General features: G+C 39.8%; 1 protein-coding gene across 1 annotated transcript in view; it reads right to left on the reverse strand.

Moving 5' to 3' along the window:
- LOC117377603 (protocadherin alpha-C2-like) overlaps nucleotides 1-5292 on the reverse strand; it is a 159887-nt gene extending 154595 nt beyond the window's left edge. Inside the window, exon 1 of the mRNA XM_055224966.1 lies at nucleotides 5282-5292. The gene's annotated coding sequence lies outside the window, so the exon portion shown is untranslated. The remainder of the gene's footprint in view (nucleotides 1-5281) is intronic.
- Nucleotides 5293-10781: the final 5489 nt, after the last annotated feature.

Raw genomic sequence — 10781 nt, forward strand, 5'->3', positions numbered from 1 at the left:
ACAACTTGAGCTGTTAAAAATCATTCTAGCAATTATATAGATTCCAAACTACAGGCCTCTATGCATTATTCAGCATCCAAAGAAAAAAAGATTAGACTTTGAGACGTAGTACAATTGTTCCTGGCCTTTTTTTAATTATTATTAATTAGCGACAAGACCCAAGAACTCACTGTATTACAACCAAAACCTGCATTTTTACATTATAAATTTCCATCGCCCGCACTTTAAAATGTCAGTTAAACGATGAAACGATGGATGGATTTTGATTTTCACCAGGAGCAAAACAAATATTCACCTCCTCTGATCTTTCCATCATTTCCTGCACAGTCAAAAAATAAAATTCTAGTTTTAATAAGAAATTCCCAGGTACCGGTCAGAGGTTAACTGGAACAAAGTGTGCACAAATAACTCCCTTTCTCATCCATTGAAGCTTCATGAGCTTATTGGAAAAACAGTCAAATAAAATCCATCCCAGCTGTCCCCAGGAATTATATCTGCAAAGTTCAAACTCAGGTGAGACAGTCCACTGCAAAAAAACAACCAAAACAAACTAGAAAATCACTGCTGCATTTTTGAAGCGTATGCCTTTTCACTGTTTGCTTAGGTTTCCATTTTATACTACATTTATTTAAAATTTTATAGACATTTATGTGATCAAAAACCTTCAGCTAAAGAAACTATGTTGGATTTGATGTTCTGTCATTCTTTTTTTCCAATTCAGATACTGTGGGACTACAGTCATTTTAAATAAACTAAATTTTGGGTATAAAACACGTTCGGGGAAAAGGGTCCTGAACATGTCTCAGTCCTGCTTTCAGCTCCAAATGGTCTCAAAAAGTAGATATAAAAATCCACAGTAACATGTGACTAGACACACAAAGAAAATGGCAGCCCCAGAGAGAGTGTCAGAGCTCGGCAGTGGAACGCGTTGAGATAAAAGATGACAATATCTAATCCTCATCCTGGGACTCGCAGCTCTTTGCCACTCAAGCAGAGAGTACGAGAAGCTTTGGTGCTCCTGGTGTCACACGCAGAAAGCAACCAGCCAGGAGACATTACAGGCAGATAAAGATGCAAAAATGTTCCCTGACAGTAAACACTACAGCTCTTTGTTTGAGAGACGGAAAGAGATGGAGAGAGACGGGGAGAGGAGAGGCGAGAGACACGAAACGAGAGAAGGGTGTGGGAGAGAAACACACAGAGAGAGAGAAACAGAGACAGAGAGAGACGGGGAGAGGGAAGGAGAGAGACGGGAAACGAGAGAAGGGGGTGGGAGAGAAACAGAGAGAGAGAGACAGAGAGAGACGGGAAGAGGGAAGGAGAGAGACGGCGAACGAGAGAAGGGGGTGGGAGAGAAACACACAGAGAGAGAGAAACAGAGACACAGAGAGATGAGGAGAGGGGAGGAGAGAGACAGGGAATGAGAGAGAAGGGGGTGGGAGAGAAGGGGGGTGCGAGACAGAGAAAGACAGGGAGAGGGGAGGAGAGAGACAGGGAACGAGAGAAGGGGGTGGGAAAGAAATAGGGGGATAAAAAGAGAGAGAGACAGAGAGAAGGAGAGACAGGGAATGAGAGAAGGGTGTGGGAGAGAAAAAAGAGAGAATGAGAGAGAGAGCAAGACAGCGAGAGACAGAGAGAGAGACAGGGAATGAGATAGTGGGATGGGGAGAATCAGAGAGAGAGAAAGAGAGGGACAGAGAGAGAGAATGAGAGAGGGGAAACAGACTGAGCCAGAGAGAGAGATGGAGAGGGAAGGAGAGAGACAGGGAACAAGAGAAGGGGGTGGGAGAGAAACAGGGAAAGAGAGGTAGAGAGAGGAAGAGTGAGCAGGACAAAGAGAGAAACAGGGGAAGAGGGAAATAGAGAGATAGAGAGAGGAATAGGAGAGAGGGAGCAGAGAGAGCAACAGCCCAGTCAAGCCTTTAAAAATATATATTGCACTGTTTACGAGCAAATAGCAGAGAGCAACTCTGGATTACTATGTTCACACAGACTATACAGAGTCTCATCATTTAAACGTCCACCTTGTGAGGCAGAACATTTCAACACAAATAAAACTTAAAGCACATTTCTGAAAATGTTGTACAATGAATTAGATCTTGACTCCTTCTATCACATTGGTCATCTCAGAATCAAATAGGTTTTCTGTCATAAAAACTTTCTGTCTTGACCAGAACAGCGGCTCATTCAGGACACAGACCTTCACACAGTGTCCCCCTGCCCAAAGCAAAGGCACAATGAAGATGAATGCAGCGAGGAGCTTGTGTATTACAGACACGCAAATATGAGTTTTATAATGTTAGCCTTGTACAAGAAATATGTTTGATACAATCTGTTTACTACATTCTGTACCTTGGTTCAGTACGAGTGAATATGGAATTACAACATAACAACTCAACCCCTGACCTCTTAATTAACTGTCCTGAATCATTCTTAATAAAATGTTCATTTGCGACCTCAGATCACAGGTGTGTACCTGTCAGTGAGGAGTACATATTTATAAGACGCCCATATACGCAGATACATGGAGTGTGTAGTGCACCGTTAGTATTACATTGAGTTATGATTCTTCTCTTCATCGTCTTCTTCATCAATGACGACTCCACTATAACTGACCTTTTTATCATCACTGGTCCACTATGGTTAGACAAATATTTACAGAAGCAAAAGAGTTGGTCCGTTGCATTCATGGCTTTCTGTCTCCTCTTATATGCAACATTCCGAGGCCTTTGTTCCATTTAAAACATATAATATTTTGTTTTGAATTGTTAATCGCTATGGCAACGGACCATGATAATATTTCATCATTCTGAGGCCCATGGATCAGAAGAAAAAAAGAGATGGAGAGAAAGAGAGAAAAAGTACGAGACAGAGGAGGCGGCAAAGAGGGAGAGTAAAAGGGAAAGAGAGAGGTAGGCAGAGGGAAAGACAGAGATAGAGAGATGGAGGCAAAGAGGAGAGTCAAAGGGAAAGAGAGAGGTGGACAGAGAGAGAGAGAAAGAAAGAAAGAAAGAGAGAGAGGGAGCGGCAAGGAGGGAGAGTCAAAAGGTGAGGACAAGGGAAAAAAGACAGAAAGCGAGACAGAGAGAGAGGGAGGTGAGCACAATAGAAAAAGAGAGAGAGGGAGACAGAGAGAGAAAGATAGAGGAAGACAGAGAGAGAGGGAGGTGAGGATAAGGGAAAAAGACAGACAGGAAGACAAAGAGAGAGCGAAGTGAGGGCAAGGGAAAGAGAGAGAGAGGGAGACAAAGAGAGAGGGGGTGAGGATAAGAGAAAGAGCGAGAGAGGGAGACAGAGAGAGAAAGACAGGGAGAGAGAGAGAAGAGGGGGAAGATATGTAGTGTGGGGGTCTTTAAAAGTATATAGTACAGATAAATATTATAAGACATAATATTTCATCTTAAATTGTTAATCACTATGGCAACAGACCATCCTAATAATTCATCCTTCTGAGACCTATGGATCAGAAGAGTATTCACAGGGCTCTGTGTGGTTTTATTCAATGGTGCGGCTGTGTATAGTTTATCGAGCGTTACCTGTAGTCTGCTCTGTGTGCTGTGTGCCCTTACCCTGACTGCCAGCGTGAGCGTGCATTTCGCTTGTCTACAGTGTACAGAACAGACAGTGTAAAAGCAGCACAGAGCCTCGAGTGTGGTTGATATTGTTTGCGTTGTCAACGGCGGCGGCGCGCTCCTGTCACGTCTCATTACAGTGCTGCTATGATGCTTGTCAGGGCTGTTGAATGCCTGTCACTGCAGTGACAGAGAGGAAGTACCTGAAGCATCGCACGAGTCTACAGTAGTGTGGAGGAGTCAGGGTCTGCATTGGTTGGTTTGATTTGCTATCTGTTTAATTGCTAGCTAGCTGGTGGTAGACCTCACAATCATTTCTATACTGTGTTAAATTATCCTAAAGGTCTTATATTACACAAAATGGACTGTTGTTACCTCCTCAAAAACATGCCTGGAGTTGTGTTTTTGTTTCATTCATACATGTTTGATTTGACTTTTATTATTAGTCTGTCTACATCTCCAAAAGCTCAAAATGCTCTGTTCCACCTTGTGATGTCATGAAGTGGTAGTATTCAAGTTAGCAGCTACCTTTTACCTTTTGTTCACTAGAGATTTGTAATTCCAGGGCTCAAATCATCCAAATGATTCTAGTGAAGGTGTATGGAGTTCAAAAACACAGTGGAGCACTTCCTGTATTACAACATGATGACATCACGAGATGGAGTGTTTTCTGTTTGAGAGAAGAAATAAATAAATACGTAAGGTGTGTGCGTTAAACATGTGTGAATGAAACAACCACAACTCTATGTGTTTTGATGAGGAAACAACTGTATAACACGGATCAGAAAAAAGTGTAATATCGGCCCTTTAAGGTGTAGAGTGATCATTTTTGTGGGTACATTTCGTTATACTAGTGGGGAACATTTTGTTATTTCTCTGTACTAGAATAAGATTTGAACTGTAGAGGGATGAATAAATAACTTCTATGGTGCATTATAGATACAAACTAACTACTAGTGTTCATTCTATGTACGTATTTTAGATCATTTTATTTTTTACAGCATTGTGCATTCGAATAGTTTTTCCTAGGTTCAGGTTTATTATGTCAGTAGCATAAAATTGTTTCAATATTACTATGGTTTATCATTTATTTTCCTCAGCACCATACTGCTTATCAAAATTTGTTATCATGACCAGCCTAGGAGGTGGTAACATGGCAGTAATGGACTTTTTGTTATTTTCATCTACATTTGAAACATTATTGTAAAGAGCATTTACCCCTGTATTAAACCTTAGTAACTGAGCATAAGGATTAAAGACTGTAACGCTTTGGTAGAGCTCTTCTTAATGATGGTTGGCGGATGATGTTTACCCTTGCGTCTAGTCACATGACACAGTGACCTTTGGTGTGTCCTCTCTGTGGGCGTGTTGTCCTTCCCTCCAGAAGGGTATTGATTATTTGGAATCCAATCAAAGCTGCCACTCATTAAACAGTAAGTAATCGATAACAGCGGCAATCGATACACCGGTGTAGGTGGAGGAGATGCTTCCCTTTTCATTTTGTTGTTATTACTCTTTTTTATAAGGTCTGACCTCCCCTGCTCCTATATACAGCAGGGGAGGCTCGTATGTGGTTTATCTTGGATTGAGTTAGAGCTTTTATTTTATTAAACTCTTATTATTATTATTATAGACGAAATAAACATTTGACATCGCAATTAGAATTTAAAGGGATGATATTACGCTATTTTCTAAGCTATGTTATGGACTGAGTTAGTTCTCTCAAATGGAAAACACTCTATTCCACCTTGTGATGTCATCATGTGGTAATACAGGAAGTGCTCCACTGTGTTTTAAAACTTCATACACCATCACTAGAATCATTTGGATAATTTCAGCCATGGAATTGCCAATCTCTGCTGAACTAAAGGTAAAAAGTACTGTAGCTGTTAACTTGAAAACTACCACTTCATGACATCACAAGGTGGAACAGAGCATCTTGAGCTTTGGAGATGTAGAAAGACTAATAGAAAAAGGATTACGCAAACTTGTGAAGTGTGTTTTTGAGGAGGTAACACCATTATATCATGGCTTAAAGCTCACAAGAGTCCATTTTGTGTAATAACGATATCTGCTGAATAAAACGCTGGATCTGAGTCATGCCCCAAACAGATGCACAGTATTTTGATACAATTTTTCTCTCGGCCAAAAGTCAGGGACATGAAAGACCGAACATTTGAGAGCAAATTTAATGAGCTGCGACCAACCAAACACACACATACTCAAAGTTAAACAGCAATTTGTTTCTCCAGGCTTCATGCAACATTCACTCATCTGATCTGAATGACCACTGCTCTTACGCTGTAACCGAGCGATCTGTTTTATATTCAATTCTTACTTTTGACAGTGACATTAATTCTTGAATCTTGATTAACTTTACATAAATATGCAGAACATCTACTTTTCTCGTGACATTACATCTCACCTAAAACCTTTTTTTTTTTTACTCATGAATCTTTTAGTGCTTATCAAAAAATGAAGGAAAAGCCCATGAGAGAAAATGACTCACCGCAGACATGGTGTTCCCAGCCTGACCTCAGCACAACCAGGATACATGCGTTTACTCTTACAGCGAAAATTTCATTAGGCCTACACAGCTAATCAATGCAAATGTATGGATTTCATTAACTTTGTATTTATGACTTGCCAGCACTCCCCCATGCCCCAATACTGCTCACTAGTAAACAGATTGCAGTGAACATAAGTTAACGCTTGCTTGGCTAACTACTTTTTGTTTCCTGATTGTTGTCATTAATTTTTTACTGCAGAAAACTATCAAAAACTCTTTGCATTTGAAACATTTTGATCTCTAGCATTAATACAGTACTCTTTTTAGGTCAAATCTGTTAAACTTTTACACACACCTGCACATGTTTTTAAGTTTTTATGTGTACTTATATACTTATTTGTTTAGTTTGTTTTTGTGGGTATTGTATTTTTACCCCATGAAAAAGAGAGTCTAGGTGTTCTCGTTGGGTTCACCTGTATAAATAAAGATAAAGAGGAAAATTTCAGGTTGATGATTCTCCCATCCCAGTGCTAACCAGGACCAACCGTGCTTCAAATACAAAAGGATCATTAAATCACTGAAAGAACTACGCAATTAATCAAATTCTAATTGAAATTCTGACATTTGGAATCGTCAACACTAACACTTGAGTCTTTTTTATTAATTAAGAATTTACAGCCAGTCCTCTGTCAGTAAAGGAACGTGGTTTGGAACAAAATGACCAAGACTTTGGTGGAAGAAATCTGACTAGTTCTTCTATGTTAAATTACTATGATTAAAAGTCTGTCATTTTTATGTTTAGGAAAGGTTAGACTTTTCAAATAAAATGGAATGGAAAAATGTGATTGATTAATACAAATAAATAAATAAATAAAATAAACAAAAATAAATAAATAAATAAAAGATACAATTTTGTAAGTAGTGGCCAGTGTGTTCTGAGTTTGCCCTTGTCGGTTAAAATGACCGCAGTGGAAGAGTGAGCTAATGATATCACAGTGAGGGTCCGTGTTGGGGCTAAACAGCAAGCAGTACAAGATTTAGCTTGTTCCTGTTTCTTTTATTTTATTCATGGGCCTGGAGAGCCTAAATATTAATGCGCGCCAAGCGTTCAACACAAACAAAAACTTAAGCAGGACATTTTGCATTTGCTCTGAGTGAGGCAACAGTTCACAAGAAAACACACACAAAAATCTCTGGTCATAATATATATATATATATATATATATATATATATATATATATATATATATATATATATATATATATATATATATATATATATATATATAATATTTACTTAAACGGCCCATATTACACTGTTACCTGATCTATGCTGTTTCCTCATCACAGACATAGCTGGAGTTGTGTTTTTTTTTCATTCACCTGCATATTTAGGCTGAGAACAGAAAACACTCTGTTCCACCTTGTGATGTCATCATGTGGTAATACAGGAAGTGCTCCACAGTGTTTTTAAACTCCATGCATCTTCACTGGAATCATTTGGATAATTTCAGCCCTGGAATTGCCTCTACTGAACAAAAGGTAAACGGCTGTTGTTAACTTGAAAACTACCACTTCATGACATCACAAGGTGGAATTTAGCATTTTGAGCTTTGGTGATGTAGGCAGACTAATAATAAAAGGTTACTGAAACATGTGACTGAAACAACAAAACACAACTCCAGGTATGTTTTGAGGAGGTAACAACATTATAACATGGCTTAAAGCTCACAAGAGTCAATTTAACATAATATAGGACCTTTAATGTGTCAACTATGCCATGTTTTATCCTCTCACATACATTGTCAATATTGTATCAAGTTGTTCATGATGTCTATTGCTCTTCGATGGCAGAAAATCCAGTTCTCAACCTCTATCTCCACTAAACTTTAACAAAAGTGCATTTTAATAACATTGCTTCACCGAATGATACGCTACAATTTTGTTCGTTCAAATATAATTCAGACACTAAAGGAGAGCAAGTAAATGAGACCAGACTTCACAGTGAGTGGACACAAAGAAAATGAAGAGATAAAATGGCGATGGGATGCTGAATGATGTGAAGAAGAGAGGAATAAAAACCACCTCTGGGTAATCTAATGGAGTTTGATCACACTGAGTCACACTAGCAGCTTTGTTAGCACAGTCCTAGGCACGCATTTATCCAGACAAGTTTTCTGAGGTGACCTTGTGGAAAATGCAATATTTCCTGGAACTTAGTTAGGACCCAGACACAGTATTACTCACTGGTGTTTTGTAGGTATTAGGGATGGGACGATATACGATAATATCGTTAATCGCGATAAAAGGTCCGCAATTAATCGTTCGTGGCATTTTTTTATAATCGCGATCATCGCGCACGATTATAATCGCCTTTACGGCACCACACTGCCTCATGTTTCCAGTTCCAATACAACGTTTAGATGTTAGTTTGTGGTGTTTGCCCACTCTGCATGACACTTGTAGCTTCTGCGCTTATCTCTGTCTGAACTATATTCTGTCAGATATCAACAATGAACAAAGTCTGATCCGTAACGTTCCACAGGAACGTACCAGTGCGCGCCTCACCCGTGCGCACAGATGAGACGCTAATGTGTGCACATCTTATATTTTTACCTACAATAATGCAAACTGCAGAATAAAACAACACCTTTTAAACAATAGACAAATTAAGTCTAATTCATACAGCTGAACACAAATGTGCCAGAGCGCATGGTCCGAATGTGCACTATGTGCACAGAAGCAAAGCTAACGATTATACACGGTATATTTTACCTACAATTGAGTCAAGAGCAGAATAAACCATGCTTACCGATCGAGAACAGCATCCAATCCATCAAAAAATAAGGTCCTTTACTCCTGAGTCCACTGTGGGATCTTTTCTCTTTGCCATGAACCGCTCCGGGTCCGAGATGCCTCTAGTTTAACTTGTACAAACATCCACAGTGTCCTCGATCACGTACTCCCTTTGTTTTGTCCGTTTCGTCATGTTTTAAACGCAAAACAACAGTGCGTAAAATGCGCCATTATGCACATATTTCTGCATCCACCCGTTTCCCAATTCACCAAAGTGCCTGAATTAAAAAAATTAAGTGTTCGTCGACGGGCACTTGTGTCACTTCCGGCGCAACAAGGACCGGTCCATTTCGACAGCATGGCATTGAGGAGTACACATTTTCTTCCGGGTGCGTCTGTTTACGGAAACCCATGCCATGGGATACGTCATCCTGTCCCGCTGCTCATTGGCTGTAAGGGCAAAAACGTCACTAAATGTGTGCGATGTAATTGGTTGATTCTACAAGGGGAAGAGTGGGGCGTAAACTTTCAGTCATCTGTAGCTCTGATTCGCTGTCTGCGGCCTCAGTAACCCACAACCCACACCTTATTGGCCAACACTGGTGTCAATCACAAGCTGACACGTGTGTTTAGCACTGGGGAACAAAGTTGGCGCTGTCAGAAGTTTATTATGCCTGAAATCGACAAAAGAAAGGTAAAGAAGTGACGGAGCAGATTTCATATTTGGAGTACTTTCCTACAGCAGATTGGACATGGAGGATCTTATTTTGTGGACATAATTTCTTGACTGGATTATATTCTCTGGACCGTTACCGAACAAATGAGACCAACTTTGTGTGAATATGTTGATGTTTCACAGAACCAGAGCGCTCAATGGTAAGTGAAGTCCAGATTCACACTTTGTGACTTTTCTGTAAAAACGTCTTTCCTGTCAGCACTGTGGTGATTGCAGGTGAAAATGGTCTGCATATCCAGAAAGACGAGCGCCGCAGCTTTCATTTGATGTGTAAATTGTTTGTGTGGGTGACGCAGAAGTGTATGTACATTGCTGTAAAGTTGTAAAGTAGGCCCGGGCCGTCGGAACGTTAACAGGTTAATAATTATCGCGATAATATCGTTAATTGCGATTATTTTGGCCACGATAATCGTGAGTCTAAAAGTTAATATCGTCCCATCCCAGATCAACATCAATACCTACTAGGTATTAATGTTGATCTGTTTATACATGCATAGGGTTATCCTCCAGCTTGGTACTGACCTAGCCTAGCTCAAGATCTGGAGATGGGTACCTGGGCACTGTACGATGGTTGTCCGATGTTCCTGACAGGTTAGCAGCAATAAAGCATGAGTCAGATGCAGAGGACAATCCTAAAGTATACTTAATCATAACATGTTTCATCAGTGTATCTAAAGATTTTGAGGAACAGAGGATGCAACATTATAGGCCTCAATATTAATTAATACTAAAGTAAAAGAAATTTTATTCTGTCAACTGGACAAAACATTTTAGAGTGAAGACGTTTGCCTTCTTCATTTCTGCTCAGGTTGCCAGTGGAAACTGCTTTATATCTATTTGAAGGGAGGAGCTAACTCCACTGAAGCTAACACACCTATTTGTACTCAGTTTCTGTTTGTTGTCTAAGTCTGTTGACCTAACCACTCCTTGAAAATAGCGGGGTACAGATCTTAACCAGAGAAAAGAAAAGGTTTGAGAGTGGGGTTAAAGAGGCATTTTTTGTTAGGAAAGGCAATCTATCTTTGATCAGGAGTGTGGGGCTTAGACATCATTTATCTACTATTTATAACTCCATCCTCAGACTTAAATCAAAACAAAGAAAACAAGAGTGATAGCCAGTATGCTAATAGATGTGAGAGCACCCATTAGGGGCCTGAACCATTATGCA

The sequence above is a fragment of the Periophthalmus magnuspinnatus genome, chromosome 10, assembly GCF_009829125.3.
Source record: "Periophthalmus magnuspinnatus isolate fPerMag1 chromosome 10, fPerMag1.2.pri, whole genome shotgun sequence".
NCBI classification, from domain to species: domain Eukaryota; kingdom Metazoa; phylum Chordata; class Actinopteri; order Gobiiformes; family Gobiidae; genus Periophthalmus; species Periophthalmus magnuspinnatus.